Here is a 16,455-nt window from a genome sequence, read left to right on the forward strand (position 1 = left end):
TTAAAGAGGAACTAATACCGATACTTTTCAAGCTACTTCAGGAAATAGAAAAAGAGGGAGAACTTCCAAATTCATTCTACGAGGCCAACATCACCCTGATACCTAAACCAGACAAAGACACTTCAAAGAAAGAAAACTACAGACCAGGGCTGGGGATGTGGCTCAAGCGGTAGCACGCTCGCCTGGCATGCGTGCAGCCCAGGTTCGATCCTCAGCACCACATACAAAAAAGGATATTGTGTCTGCCGAAAACTAAAAAATAAATATTAAAATTCTTTCTTAAAAAAAAAAAAAGAAAAAGAAAACTACAGACCAATATCTCTAATGAACCTAGATGCAAAAATCCTCAATAAAATTCTGGCGAATCGGATACAAAAACATATCAAAAAAATTGTGCACCATGATCAAGTAGGATTCATCCCTGGGATGCAAGGCTGGTTCAATATACGGAAATCAATAAATGTTATTCACCACATCAATAGACTTAAAAATAAGAACCATATGATCATCTCGATAGATGCGGAAAAAGCATTCGACAAAGTACAGCATCCCTTTATGTTCAAAACTCTAGAAAAACTAGAGATAACAGGAACATACCTCAATATTGTAAAAGCAATTTATGCTAAGCCTCAGGCTAGCATCATTCTGAATGGAGAAAAATTGAAGGCATTCCCTCTAAAATCTGGAACAAGACAGGGATGCCCTCTCTCTCCACTTCTGTTCAACATAGTTCTCGAAACACTGGCCAGAGCAATTAGACAGACGAAAGAAATTAAAGGCATAAAAATAGGGAAAGAAGAACTTAAATTATCACTATTTGCAGGTGACATGATTCTATACCTAGCAGACCCAAAAGGCTCTACAAAGAAACTATTAGAGCTAATAAATGAATTCAGCAAAGTGGCAGGATATAAAATCAACATGCATAAATCAAAGGCATTCCTGTATATCAGCGACAAATCCTCTGAAATGGAAATGAGGACAACCACTCCATTCACAATATCTTCAAAAAAAATAAAATACTTGGGAATCAACCTAACAAAAGAGGTGAAAGACTTATACAATGAAAACTACAGAACCCTAAAGAGAGAAATAGAAGAAGATCTTAGAAGATGGAAAAATATACCCTGTTCATGGATAGGCAGAACTAACATCATCAAAATGGCGATATTACCAAAAGTTCTCTATAGGTTTAATGCAATGCCAATCAAAATCCCAACGGCATTTCTTGTAGAAATAGAGAAAGCAATCATGAAATTCATATGGAAAAATAAAAGACCCAGAATAGCAAAAACAATGCTAAGCAGGAAGTGTGAATCAGGCGGTATAGCGATACCAGACTTCAAACTATACTACAGAGCAATAGTAACAAAAACAGCATGGTACTGGTACCAAAACAGGCGGGTGGACCAATGGTACAGAATAGAGGACACAGAAACCAATCCACAAAACTACAACTATCTTATATTTGATAAAGGGGCTAAAAGCATGCAATGGAGGAAGGATAGCATCTTCAATAAATGGTGCTGGGAAAACTGGAAATCCATATGCAACAAAATGAAACTGAATCCCTTTCTCTCGCCATGCACAAAAGTTAATTCAAAATGGATCAAGGAGCTTGATATCAAATCAGAGACACGCCGTCTGATAGAAGAAAAAGTTGGCTACGATCTACAGTCGGTGGGGTCGGGCTCCAAATTCCTCAATAGGACACCCATAGCACAAAAGTTAATAACTAGAATCACCAAATGGGACTTACTCAAACTAAAAAGTTTTTTCTCAGCAAAAGAAACAATAAGAGAGGTAAATAGGGAGCCTACACCCTGGGAACAAATCTTTACTCCTCACACTTCAGATAGAGCCCTAATATCCAGAGTATACAAAGAACTCAAAAAATTAGACAATAAGAAAACAAACAACCCAATCAACAAATGGGCCAAGGACCTGAACAGACACTTCTCAGAGGAGGACATACAGTCAATCAACAAGTACATGAAAAAATGCTCACCATCTCTAGCTGTCAGAGAAATGCAAATCAAAACCACCCTAAGATACCATCTCACTCCAGTAAGATTGGCAGCCATTATGAAGTCAAACAACAACAAGTGCTGGCGAGGATGTGGGGAAAAGGGTACACTTGTACATTGCTGGTGGGACTGCAAATTGGTGCAGCCAATTTGGAAAGCAGTATGGAGATTTCTTGGAAAGCTGGGAATGGAGCCACCATTTGACCCAGCTATTCCCCTTCTCGGTCTATTCCCTAAAGACCTAAAAAGAGCATGCTACAGGGACACTGCTACATCGATGTTCATAGCAGCACAATTCACAATAGCAAGACTGTGGAACCAACCTAGATGCCCTTCAATAGACGAATGGATTAAAAAAATGTGGCATTTATACACAATGGAGTATTACTCTGCATTAAAAAATGACAAAATCATAGAATTTGCAGGGAAATGGATGGCATTAGAGCAGATTATGCTAAGTGAAGCTAGCCAATCCCTAAAAAACAAATGCCAAATGTCCTCTTTGATATAAGGAGAGTAACTAAGAACAGAGTAGGGACGAAGAGCAGGAGAAGAAGATTAACATTAAACAGGGATGAGAGGTGGGAGGGAAAGGGAGAGAGAAGGGGAAATTGCATGGAAATGGAAGGAGACCCTCAGGGTTATACAAAAATACATACAAGAGGAAGTGAGGGGAAAGGGAAAAATAATACAAGGGGGAGAAATGAATGACAGTAGAGTGGGTAGAGAGAGAAGAGGGGAGGGGAGGGGAGGGGAGGGGAGGGGGGATAGCAGAGGATAGGAAAGGCAGCAGAACACAACAGACACTAGTATGGCAATATGTAAATCAATGGATGTGTAACTGATGTAATTCTGCAATCTGTATATGGGGTAAAAATGGGAGTTCCTAACCCACTTGAATCAAAGTGTGAAATATGATATATCAAGAAATTTGTAATGTTTTGAACAACCAACAATAAAAAATTTTAAAAAAAAGAAAACTCAACAGCATTTACCAAAAAATTGCTTAAACATTATAATTTATAATTCTCAATTATATTTTCTCCCATGCTTCTGTATGTAGGTAGAATAAACACATAAGACAATTCATGTTGCATTTTCTAAGTTATATATCCCCACTATGAAAATATAAAGGGTTTAATTGCAAATAAAAATTGTACACTGCAAAAAAAAAAAAAGAAAAATGTGCTATTATGGGAGTGGAAGACAAGTTACACAGGGACAATTAAAAGAGAAGGACGGTAGCCCTATCATTTGGTATTTGTGGACACTTTCACAGGGTAAGTTGCAGACGACATGGCACCAGATAGGGTAGTGATTCTAATTGCAAAAGCCATCAGAGAACAGGAGGTGATAGGAGATCCGAAGTACAGAACTGGTTATTTGGGTAAAGTATACTGGAGGCATCATTTATCAGGAGTCCAAGACCTTAGTCTGATAAAATAATCACAGAATCATAGTTTTTTATGTAGAAAGAAACTCAAAAATCATCTAATCTAGACTTTTTAATTTAGGAATGAGAGATCCAGATTCAGAGAGGTCACTTGCCTAAAGTCAGCACCTAGTTGCCAAAATAAAGTAAACTTTATTTAAAAAAAAAAAAACCTACTTGGTGCCTATGTATATATAGCAAGTGGCCAATGTGAAGGAAGCAAAAGGGATTAGGCAAACATTTCAGGTTAACAGATGAGTAATAAAATTGAACAGATTTGTTAAAACACAGTGAATTAATGGCGATTCACAGCAGAGAAATACCGTGAGAACCAGACAAAAACTAGTGGGTAAATTTGATATAAGAAAACTAAGTGTATAGCTGGGCAGGCTGGAGCACACCTGTAATCCCCATGGCTCGGGAGGCTGAGGCAGGAGGATAGCAAGTTCAAAGCCAGCTTCAGCAACTTAGAGAGGCACTAAGCAACTCAGTGATACCTGTCTGTAAATAAAATACAAAATAGAGCTGAGGATGTGGCTCAGAGGTCAAGTGCCTCTGAGTTCAATCCCTAGTACCAAAAAGGAAAACTAGGTGTATGATCCAGGCATGGTGACACTCACCTTGTAATCCCAGTGGCTTGGGAGGCTGAGGCAGGAGGATCCAAGTTCAAACCAGCCTTAACAACTTTGAGAGGACCGAAGCAACTTAGTGAGTCCCTGTCTGGAAATAAAACATTTTTTAAAAATGGGCTGGGGATGTGGCTCAGTGGTTAAGCACCCCTGGGTTCAATCCCTAGTACCAAAAAAAAAAAAAAAAAAAGAAAAGTAGGTGTATGTTTGAGAAACTCCATTTGTACTTTGGCTAGCCATAGTTCTCAGCCTCAATTATACATTACATTAATATCATTTGAGAGTAAAAGATGTTGCCAAAACAATGAACCTCACTCCCTGAGGCCAGCTAAACCAGAACCTTTTGGAGTGGCCCCGGCTTTTGTTTCAGAAAACCCAGATGATTCTAAAGGCCACCAGGCAAGAGCCTCTGAGTTAGAGTATAGCATGTGCAGAGAAATGGCCGGGGGTCAGAATAATAGAGATTAACTAAGAAGGCCAATGTAGCTGTGTGCAGTGGCGCACACCCATGATCCCAGCAGTTTGGGAGGCTGAGGCAGGAGGATTACGAGTTCAAAGCCAGCCTCAGCACAAGCAAGGCGCTAAACAACTCAGTGAGACTTTGTCTCTAAATAAAATACAAAATAGGGCTGGGGATGTGGCTCAGGGGACGAGTGCTCCTGAGTTCAATCCCCAGAACCCAAAGAAAAAAAAGAAAAGAGAGTCAACTTAGAAGAAACCAGACACATCAATGTCTTGACCCAGCTTGCAGTTAGTAGAAACGGGACGAAGCGAGAGGGATTATAGCTGGGAAGTCTGTAGGACTGTGTGGCTATTTACATGTGGGATTGAGGTGGAGGGAAAAATGAAAAATACTGCAAAGGTTTGTGGCATGTGGAGTAGAAAAAGCCATGGGTTCCATTGAGAAAAACACTGAAGTGCAGGTAGAATTGCCAGCAGACTGTTGTGAAGAAGGTCTAGGGTTCACGAGAGGTTAGTGACCACCTGTCGTCCTCAGGAGGTGACAGGAGGTCCGAAGTGCAGATCCCTAAGGAACGGAAGGGAATTAAAAGCAAGCTAGGGGAGAACCTTGAGGAACTACCTCGACTTAGGGGCAGAAGGAGGATTTGACGCCCATAGACGCTGAGAAATGGATGAGTCCGAACCTGAAGGAGGAGACAGGCCCTCGGTATGGAAAATGCCAAGAGCAGCAGAGACTCCCGACTCCATTTGGGGGGTTTTAGGAGAAATTATAATAAATCCCGATTAGGAAATGAGTGGGTCCTGAAGACAAGCATGTAGCGGTTTTAGGCAATTCATTCTAGAAATTTTGAGATGATAAGAAAGTAACTAGAGGAAACAGCTGAAAAGAATGTAGAACAACAGAAACTTGAGCCCTGTTGGAGGAAGACGGCAAGGGCAGCTGAGAGGCAGAGGGCAGAGGGCAGAGGGCAGAGGGCAGAGGTGGGGCAGGGTGAAAGCTGAAGGCCGGGGGAGGAGACTGGTAAACGGAGCCTCGTCTTCCTGCCCCAGGGAGCCTTTGGGTGGCCACAGGATCTAGAGGCGCACTACTAAGGGGGGACCTCTACCTCCTCTCTGTGGCAACTCTTCAAGTTGGGGAAACTCTCTACTTAAAAGGTTCAATTCCTGGACTCCTCATCAGTCTTGTGTACCCCCAAGATACCTGTTCCATTGTGGCCACCAATAAAATTTGCTACCCTGGGAGGAGAACCCCAATTTCACCATCTCCACTCCCCTGTACACAAGCATTAGCTACCCACAGCACAAAGAATTCTCCAGGGACGAGGCCCTGTCAGTATGCCAGGGCCCAGAGAAATAGATGTGACTATTTTTATGACAGCCACAAGACACTTCCCCCATGGCAAGATCTAAGAGGGCCATTGGGGACCTCTAGTAAGAGTAGGATGAGCAGGATTGGTTGCTGGTTTGCTGGCCCTGTGCTGTGGCTTCATGTGCCATGAGGCCATTCTAGGGAATCTCAGCTCTCTGCCCCAAAAGACTGGAGAAGCCACTAGTGATTTCTTTGAGTTCTTAGACTCTCTTGTCGGTGTGGCCCTTCTAGCAGGACAGGAGGAGTCTGCGTGGCTAACAATACCTCCTGCCACACTTTGGTTTAACACCACCAGAGACAGAGAGGTTAACATCAAGGCTTGACATGACCCTGTGTACTCCCTCCCTTACACACACTTTTGGACAAGGCAACCCTGTGGCTACTTCCATTTGGGATATGGTCAGATCCACCCCACCCTCAGTAACTTGGTTCCTGTCTTTCTTGGGTCCTTTAGTAATTATTATACGATTGTTAATCTTTGGGCCTTATATTTTTAACCTTTTAGTAAAGTTTGCTTCTTCCAGTTTATAGTGATTCCTTGTCAAAGTGACAGTTATGCCAGTTTTCAAATCAAAATCTTTGGGGGAAGAATCAGGCCCACATAGATCATTAGAGCAGTTAGTGAGAGATTTTTATGCCTCTAGGGAATGATGATCAATGTCCCTGATCAGCAGGAAGCAACTACAGAAAAATAAAGTTCTTCATTCAGCACCATTTTATGATAAAAGAGGGTAAAATCTCTCAATGGGGGAATGAGACAAAATAGAAAGGACCCTCATTCTCTGATCAAGGTTCTCCTCCATGATATAAGCTGTCTTCAAAAGATGTTTCCACCAGTGACCACACTCAAAAGCTCTGACTCCTCCCCTGAGCTTTTAGGCAACTCCTACATGTACAGAATGCCCAACTTTGACCAATATAAACCTTCCCGGGATTGCTAGCATCCCCAGACCCTGACTGGAGGTGCAATACTGAGCGCCTCCACCATGTTCTGCAAGCTGAGTGCAGACAGACCCAACATGCATTAGCAGACCACTGTGCCAAGTGCAAAACCCAGTGCCAAGAGCAAAGAACTGATGAGATGTGTGCAGAAATCCTGGGATGGTGTGTGACAGCTGACAGAGCACCTGCATGGCCCCACCTTTTTGTCTGTGTAAGCTTTACTCCTTGAGACCTTATAGAGAAGTCCAGGGACCAGACCCTGTGTACTACCTCCCTTACACACAAGCATAAGCCCTAATAAAGCCTCACTGGGTGGTATTGTATGTTTGCCCCTTCATGACTTCTTTCTTGAATTGAGCAAAAGAACCCACGGCCAACCGGTGTCACTAAGAGCTGGAAGACTAGTTAACAGTAGAGTCTGGAGTCTTTTGACAATTGTGCTCTCTTCACTGTGACATTGTAGACTTAACATGGCCATTTACCATGTCTGCCGTGTTAAGTGTGCAGCTTGTGGCATTAAGTCCGTCCTCAAAATGGTGTGACCATCACCACCATCCATCTCCACAATGTCTCCATCTTCCTAAGCTGAAGCTCTGCACCCATGAAGCACTGACTCTCCAACCCTGCTACCCAGTCCCCGGTCCACCTTCTGTCACAAGGGACTTGGCTACTCTGGGTGCCCTGCATAAGTCCTTTCATGACCAGCTTATTTCTCTCCAGGTTGCCTGGTATTGGGGCTCATGTCAGCACTTTCTCTTGAGGACTGAACCCTACTTACTGCAGGGATAGAACACTTTCTGCTTGTCCATTTATCTTGGGTCAATCATGTGGGTTGTTTCTACCTTCTGGCTCTTGTGAATAATGCTTCTTTGACTGTAGTGGTAGGGTGCTTTAAAGATATACGTGTTTAAAAACAAAAGTTTGGAGTCAATACAAGCAAATATGAATAGCAGTTATCTCTGAGAGTTAACTCCAGATGATCTCTTACTTACATTTGTATGTTTTTTGTGCTGTTTTTTTTTATTTTTGTGTAGTTGTAGAGGGACAGAATGTCTTTATTTGTTTATTTTTATGTGATGCTAAGGATCGAACCCAGTGCCTTATACATGCTAGGCTGTGCTGACTAAATTAAAAACAAACAAACAAACAACAACCAAAACAAACAGACATTGTTTGTATACTCAGGAAAAAAAAAATTCTCATTTGGGAGAACATACCATTTCCTGTTCTATAAAGGATCTTTCCAGCTCAGGAAGTTATTAGGACATCTATGTGGTATAACACTTGTTCATTCAGCAAATATTCCAGGATGAGAGACTATTTTATTGCTTGCAAAGACTACATCTTGAAAGCTCTCTCATCTAACCTTAACATTTTTCAAAGTTTCACTATATAAATATTACCAGCATGAAATACATATTTTAAAATAAGGGAAAAAAATCACTGCATTGATGTTTTTTTTCCCTTGTCCCCCACCAGTCCACACCTGTGATGATCTTATGCAGTTGTAATCATCCGAACTTCCTTTTTACTACCCTCTCCTGAATCTGTCATTCATTTATTTTAAACCATAAGGAATCTTTTCACATTTGCTTTGTCTTCATCCAAAGTGCATTTCTTGAGCTTCCAGGGTCCCGGCGTGTCACAGACAGGATCCAGTCTCAGTCTTGGCTGGGTGTGCAACCCCGGCACAGTGCCTGGCACCGGGAGGCCTCCGTGAGTGTGTGTGTGGAAGCATGGACAAGGGCAGTCTGCGGGAGTGTAGACACGCATGGGGCTATGGAATGCAAAAAAAGAGCATTTCTACCCCAACCCTGAGCCCTAGCTCAGAGCCCTCTAGTGCCTTTGTCTCCAAGCAGCAGGGAACTCAAGCAGAAAATTCGCCATTAATGGTTCAATAAAACATTCAGGTCCTGGATGTAGCCCCGGCAGAGGCCGTGCGGCAGCCTGGAATACAGATGTGTTTTCTCAGGAGGGAGCTCAGTTCTCATTCAGTCTTCTCTGTCGTTAGGGTAGGAGCCTCACCTCCTGGGGTTGGGGCTGGGTAGCTACAGCCTTGGTGGGCAAAGTGACAGGAAGAGGCAGGGCAGAGTTTTGACAAGTGCCAGCCACCCTGGAAAAGCTCCTCTCCCAGAGCTCAGCACTAGGTTGTGCACCAGAGGTTAATCACCTACCTTTCCCTCCGAGAAACAATTCCATTATCTAAACGGACCATGTGGTCTCAGATGGTTTTTAGGGCTGTTCTTTTGTGTTTCAGTGAGATGCATTTGGCAAATAATTGCAATGGCACCAGCTCACATGGGTGCTCAGCAAATGATCTTTTGACTCTAATGATGGTAGACATAACTGTGTGCATGCACACTGTCTGTATGTCCAAGTCGGTGTGTCCAGACAGCCCGCAGAGGCTGCAGTGGGGAGAGGCCGTGGAGGAGGGAGGTCACAACAAGTGTTAGGCAGTCTTTTAATTGATGCAGAAAAGCAGAACTTAGCGATTCATTGTTTTATTTTGCAAAGAACCAAAACTACTTTCTGTCCCAAAAAGGAAAAGAAAAAATCTATTTTGTGTTTTCCTCTTCCAGAACCACAAAATAGCTTTGGGAAGATAGTCATCTCACATGAACAACAACAGTTTCGTGAAATGGCATTCTACCCGCGTTAAGCCAACAGTTTGATGTGAGGCAGGGGAGACAGGGTTGGAAGGGGCCCTTTTCCACTTCAGCACAGGTTCCTGCTGGAGCTGGCTGTCACGACTCCCGCAGTGGTGGCGACAAAGAGTTTGGAGACGAGATTTCCTGATCTAGAAACAGGAAATGTCAAGAGATTAAGATTTTCATGTGACACTATTTGCTGAAAAAATAGAAGGCGTTCATTGTGGGGCTTGACTGTTTGTACATCTGTTTGCAGCTGGATTCTGAGGCTGCAGTCAGCCAGACAGAACCAGCCACAATCAGATGAACACCCACAGGCACGCGCCTGCCATCTCCAGTCAATAAGTACTCCTAAAATGCAGCCACGCATCACTGCCCTGCGCAAAAACACACGCGTCTTCCCACAGCCTGAGGAAAACACTGAGGCCACCCTTCCAGCCCCCTGCCATCTTACCCAACCTGCACCCCTCACTCCTTCCACAATGCCTCTGCCATGCCAGCTCACCTGGCCTGTTCACCGTCTCGTCCCTTCCCCCATCTCTGCCTACCCAGATCCGCTTGTTCTCTGAGACCCTTCTGACATCGTCCCTGTCCCCCAAGCCTTTCTGCCATCCCAGCCACAGGAGATGCACTGCCTCTCAATGCCGAGGGTCTTTCACTCGCACTGAACCTGCCTTCTACTGTTTCCTTCTGGCTGTTCACCTTCCAAGCCTCACCCAGAGCTCTTTGACTGTGGGATTTTTTCATTATATTTTATTGAATCCCCTGCCTATCTATATACTGGGCCTTTTGCACGTCAGCAAATATCCCATGCCCAATCGATGCATGTGAGACTGATTGACTCCAATGTACTTGGTACTGGGCTCTGTTGCAAGGGAGTTAGAGAGAATCTGAGTTGCTTTCCTCCAGGGGTTTCCAATCTTCCTGGACAGGACAGATGTGAGGCCAGCAGAAGACAGCAGGAGGTACGCTGTGCAGACTGCAAATCTGCAAATAAGCAGTTGTCCCAAGAGGTCTTCCAGAAAAGTGCTGAGAGTTCAAGAAGGAAAAGTCCATTTTATTTTTACCTTTATTTTATTTACTGATTTTTATTTGGTGCCGGGGATCAAACCCAGTGCCTCATATATGCTAGGCAGGCGTTCTACCACTGAGCCACAACCCCAGTGCCCCACCTGGCAAAAAAAGTCCAACTTTTAATTGGTTAAAAGAGGTGGTTGTTCTTGAGAAGGACTTGAGAGGTATTTTGTATTTGTCTGGGATTTTTGTAGTTTTCAAAGCTCCTTCATTGACATTAACTGAATATAAATTCTCACAACACTATTGTTTGGTATTCCTATGCCCGTTTTTACTTTTTTATATTTATTTATTTAGATACTGGGCATTGAACCTAGTGAGTTTACACTGAGCTATATTCTCAGTACTTTTTATTTTTTTATTTTGATACAGGGTCTCGATAAGTTGCTTAGGGCCTCATTAAATTGCTGAGACTGGCCTTGAACTTGCAATCCTCCTGCCTCAGCTTGGGATTACAGGTGTGCACCACCATGCCTGGCCTTATGCCCACTTTTTAAAATAAGACTCTAAGTCCCTGGAAGCAGGAGTGATTTGGCCAAAGTCCTGGTAGCTGGTAAGGGGTAAGCCAGGATTCAAACGCTGGCCTTTGGAGCTCAGATCCTGTGGTCTCTACCGGGAGCCTGCTTCCTTCCAGTGTTCAGTCTCTGCCTTTAAACTAAATTTTACAGCAAGGTATTGAAGCAAAATAAAAAGACCATTTAAAAATATTGGGCAGGTTGCTGTATGCAGAGTAGATCGAAGAAAGGGAGAGTGCACAGCACACCAGGTGCTCTGCTGACAATGAGGATGAATTGATTACATTTGACAGCATCCACACATCAAGGATGAGGGAAAGAGCTAGAAGGAGAATGGCTTAGGTTAAGAGACTATAAGCTCAAGCTGTGAGAAAGTTATTGCTGGTGCTGGACGCTTGGACAGGGCCGGCCTGCAGGGACATGACAATACCCTGTGAGCATCAAGATGGCATTGAGCACCGGAGTCCCAGAGGAGGCCAAGAGAGACCTCCCGGGAGCAGAGTCATGAACACACAAGAGCTCACATGTGCAACCTGTGACTCAGCAGAGGGGCTAGCAGAAGCGGGTATGTGCACTGGGAGGAGCATATGCGTATTTCTGGGAGTTTATGGAATGCAAGAATATCAGAGCCAGTTCCCCAGCACTCGGATCAACCGCACCATCCTACAAAACTTTCCAAGAACATGATCTGGCTTCTGAAGTAGCTGGATGCCTCTTACTCTGTGCACAGCATTTCCTAACCACCTACTATCAGGATACAGCTCCTCATAGTGATAGAAGGCTTAGACGTCTCCATGGGGCTGCGTGAAATGAACACACTGTGATATGACCAGGCAGGGACACATGGTCAGCTTATCATCTGTGAAACTAACACCTGGGTTTGAGACCAGAGGGTGCAAGAAACATACTGTGACCATTTTTCAGCCAATGTCCCAGAGTGACCCCTTGTTCCCTCTCTGGGGTTGTATCCCCACTATCTGATGGGCCCAGTTTCATCTTCCTCTTTAGAGACGAACTTGACCCCTTCCCCAAGTCCCTATGCTGAAGCCCTGCCCCTAGTACCTTACAATGTGACTGTCTTTGGAGACAGGGCTTTTGAAGAAGGAGTTAAAAGCAAATGAGACCATTAAGATGGGCCCTAATCCAATATGACTTGTGTTCTTATGAAAAAGAAAAGACTTAGGCACAGACACACAGAGAGATGATGGCGTGAGGACACAGGTCATCTACCAGGCAAGGAGAGAGGCTTCAGAGCAAACCAACCTTGACCTTGGACATGTGCCCTCCAGGATGGTGAGACAATAAATGTCAATGGTCAAAGCCACCCAGCCTGCTACCTCCCTATGACAGCCCAAGCGGACTAATCCCTCCACCTGCCAGTATCAATGCCAACCTGCCACTTTTCTGCATCAGAACCTGCAATTTGTCCTCAGCATCTTAGCATTTTGTTCAAAAAAGATAAACATCGTGTCATCTTTCCTCACTTGAACTTCTCCTTCACCTCCAGTCTAATCTACGATGAGCACCTTATTGTCTGGTTCTCTGATCACCTGGGCCACTGCGGTATAACCTGCGCTGGCCTCCATTCACTAGCATATCTCTCGTCACCAAGACCGGCCTCTCCAGCGTAGAACTCCTTCTGTTCTCACAGCACCCCTTCTCAGCTGGACACTGGGGTCATAAGTCGTACCTGTGCAAAAGAAACACTGGCTCTTTACATTGAAATGGGTTGGGGATATAGCCCAGTTGGTAGAGTGCTTGCCTTGAATGCACAAGGCCCTGGGTTCAAACCCCAGTACCACCACCAAAAAAAAAAAAAATGTACTCACCCAACTCTTCACCTTAAACCTTGCTCTTATGTCCTCTCATTCCAATAAGAACAGCCACCATTAAAAAAACAGAAAAAGCATCAAGTGGTGGCAAAGATGCACCACGGAAATTAGTACAGACATTACGGCAAACAGTATTGAGGTTTCTTAAAAAAATAAAAATAGAATGACCATGTGATCCACAATCCCATTACAATGGTTATCATTATATTTTTTAAAAACAATCTACCTCTTATTGATCAAAGGAATTAAAATCAGGAAGTGTGTTTATCACAGCAGCCAAGATATGGAATGCATGCAAGTGTCCATGGACAGATGGATGGATAGAAATGCTTGATGTGTATACAATAGAATATTATTCAACCCTAAAGAGTGCAATTCTGTCATTTGCAGCAATGTGGATGGACAGGAGGACATTGTGTTAAGTGAAATAAGCCAAGCAAAGAAAGTCAAATCCTGCATGTTCTCACTTATATGTGGAAGCTAAACAAGTTTCTCTCACAGAAGCAGAGAGTAGAATAAAAATTACAGAGGCTAGGGAGGTGGGGGTTGGGGACGGAGAGGGCTGGTCAACAGCTACGAAAACAGTTCGAGGGGAGGGTTAAGCTCTAGAGTTCTGCAGCACAAGGGTGACTATAGTTAAAAAAAAAATTACTGTGAATTTTAAATTAGAAGAGAATATTCCCAGCACAAAGGAAGGCTGTTTGAAGTGATGGGAAAGCTAATCACCCTGAGCCAGTCATTTCCCATTGGATATGTGTATTAAAACATCACGCCATACCCCATAAATACATAGTTATTAAGTATCAATTTTTTAAAAACAATCTACCTCTTATTGATCACTGAATTCCTCTTGCTGTCAGTCGTCCAAAAGCCCACCCATATTTTGATGCAAAGTTGGGAAATGTGTCCCTGTATATTCTTGCCATTTGTGTTCCAACTTAAAAATGTTTTTAAATGTGAAGAGTGTTGTCCTCTTTGGAAATAAGAAGCAGCGTTTCCGGCTGGGACTCTGCTACTCTGGTTACTAAGGAGACCGGTTGGATGTAGGAGCCATAATTAATAAGTAAATCAAGGCCTCCTGGACCTGGGAGTGAGATGCTCCTTGCCTCGAGAGGGAAAATCGCTGGGTAGGTGGAGAGCGTGGAGTTCCACGTGGGAGCCGGGCCTGGCTGCCTTCTCCCCTGGCATAGCCTCCCTGGAGATGCCTGAGGACCGTGCTAAGACCCTGCTCCTTCTCCTCCAAGTGCACCTGTGGAAACTGATGGGGTCACACTCTGTCCCCCAGCATGGGCCTTTCTGTTGCAAGAGGAAGACAGGCTGCTGTGGGCAAGAGCGAACCTCTGCCCCCTCAGAATAAATCCGATAGTATGACCTTCCCGCCAACTATTTTAACAAGTGCATCTTGTCAAAGAGCAGAGAGCAGCTGGCCCCTCCCTGACCAGTAAACAAGCCAAAGGGAAGCTCCCGGTCTCCAGGCGCTCAAGGTCTTTCCAGGATCCCAAGGTTCTGGCCCTTTCTAGTATTCTAGAAGCACATGCTTTCCTGTGGGGCAGGTTCCGGCATCCTCACCCAGGGCTCAGCGCCTCTCCCCTCTCTGTCACAGGACACCGCCTGGCACGAGATCCGCCTCAGCACTTCCAGACCACCAAGTTCCATTCCTCCATTTAGTGAGCGAGGAAAGAAATGGCTTCTCACTCTTGCTTTTTCTTTCCCTCAACTACAAGGGTAGAAAATCAGTTGCTACCAAACATCCCAGGGATGACAGGTATGTCAAGGACATCGTGTAGGATGATGCTCCCTTGACGGGACAGAAAATCCAAATGAGTAGCTTAAACAAAAACATGGAAGGTTTAAGTGTTTGTTTTTAGGTTTTGTGCCGGGGGGGGGGGGGGGGGGGGGGGGCGGTGTTTTTGGTTTTGTTCTTGTTATTTTCATGACATTGGGGAGTGAGCCCAGGAGCACTCTACTACGGAGCCACACCCCCAGCCTTTTTATCTTTTGAGACAAGCTCTCACTAAGTTGCCCAGGCTGGCCTTGAACTTACTGTCCTCCTGCCTCAGCCTCCCAAGTCACTGGGGATACCAGTGGGCACTGGCGTGCCCAGCGTGGGTCGACGTTTCTGATGACCTCGATGAATGGGATCTGTATAGCTGTCCCCTTTTGCCCTGTGACCTGGCTCTGGACAGCCTGGTGATGGCCTTCAGCCAGTAAACGCAGTCAAAGCCAAGGAGCCCCTGCACCGAGGCCTGGGGAGGCTCTGCGCTGTGCTCTCTCCCTTAATGACTGTTTGCTTGTGCTGCACCTTGGCCTTGCCGTGAGACCATGCCCAGGCAGCATGCTGGGAGCCGGGGAGGAGAACCAACACAGCCCCACTGCAGAAGCCTGAGAGAGCCCCGTGAGAGCAGAACTGCCCTGCTGCCCCCTGCCTGGATTCCCCGCCTGAAGAATGAGCCAGACGGTGCGGGGGGGGGGGGGGGGGTTGTTGTTTAAGCCTCTGGCTTTGGTGCAGTTTGATATGCAGTAATTCGTAACTGAGGCTATACTGATATCAGAAATAAATGCTTGCATTTTTTTCTCAAAAGAGAGAGAGAGAGAGAGAGAGAGAGATGATTGAAATCTAGGGTTAATGTGGTAGTTTCATCGTCATGGGGGACCCAGAATCCTTCTATCTTTATGCTCTATCATCTTTAGCTCTCATCCTCAAAGTTGTCTCATGATCCAATATAGCTGCTAGGGCTCCAGTCAACATATTTGTATTCCAGGAAGGAAGGAAGGAAGGAGGGAAAAGAGAAGGCCTCTTCTAGCTGAGTTAGCTTCCTTTAAAAGAACCTTCCTAGAAGATCCATCCAAGGACTAGTATCTTGATTCCCATTGGCTCCTTTTAGCTGTTCAGATGACCAGGAAATGTAGCCAGTCTTTTAGCTGAGCACGTGGCCCCCTAGAATAAAATCAAGCGTCGTGGTTAGTAAAGAAGAACCAGGAAATGGGTATTCACTAGGTAACCAGCACAATCTGCAGAGGAATGTGTGAAATCAGACTCCAGACCTCAAACCCCAAAATACATGGGGATGCGGAACAACCCACGTCATGCAGAGAACATGCTGATTTCCCAAAAGGCTCGGAGTGGTGGCCTTGATGTGCCGGGGAGGAGGGTAGCATCTAGGCAACGACAGTCACAGGAGGAGTCGGGAGTGCCCTGATCTCCTGGGCCCTTTCGCTGTGAACACAGACGGGAGGGGAAATTGTTTCTCAGAACTGTGGTTCCTAACGGGGGCGATGCTTTCATGCCTTCTGCTTTCTTTTTATTGAGATATAATTCCCATAACTTCAAATTCACCATTTAAAGTGGGAGGGTTTTAGTATTATTGTACAAACGCCAGCACAATCTAATTCCAGAGTGTTTCCATCACACTAAAAAGAAACTCTGTACCCATTAGCGGTCAGGGCAAATTCTACCCTTCATCCTCCCCTACCCCGTCCCAGGTCCACAAAAGAGCAGGACTTGCCCCTTGAGTGAACGCTGTG

The 16,455-nt window shown here is 44.7% G+C and overlaps 1 long non-coding RNA gene and 1 other non-coding gene across 3 annotated transcripts; one reads left to right on the plus strand and one right to left on the minus strand.

The window, feature by feature from the left end:
- Positions 1-9,346: 9,346 nt before the first annotated feature.
- Positions 9,347-14,799, minus strand: LOC124091760 (uncharacterized). Of its 2 annotated transcripts, XR_006851427.1 has the most exons (4): positions 13,757-14,799; positions 12,928-12,960; positions 12,649-12,788; positions 9,347-9,658 (listed from the first exon to the last, which is right to left on the minus strand). It is a non-coding gene; the product is annotated as an uncharacterized LOC124091760 (long non-coding RNA). The 2 variants fall into 2 exon arrangements; XR_006851426.2 differs by lacking the exon at positions 13,757-14,799 and having other exon boundaries at positions 12,928-13,750.
- Positions 12,830-12,902, plus strand: Trnas-uga (transfer RNA serine (anticodon UGA)). The gene has a single exon. It is a non-coding gene; the product is annotated as a tRNA-Ser (tRNA).
- Positions 14,800-16,455: the final 1,656 nt, after the last annotated feature.

This window comes from Marmota monax, unplaced genomic scaffold, assembly GCF_021218885.2.
Source record: "Marmota monax isolate L192 unplaced genomic scaffold, Marmota_monax_Labrador192_F-V1.1 WCK01_AAM20220418_F8-fsc00344, whole genome shotgun sequence".
Classification (NCBI taxonomy): domain Eukaryota; kingdom Metazoa; phylum Chordata; class Mammalia; order Rodentia; family Sciuridae; genus Marmota; species Marmota monax.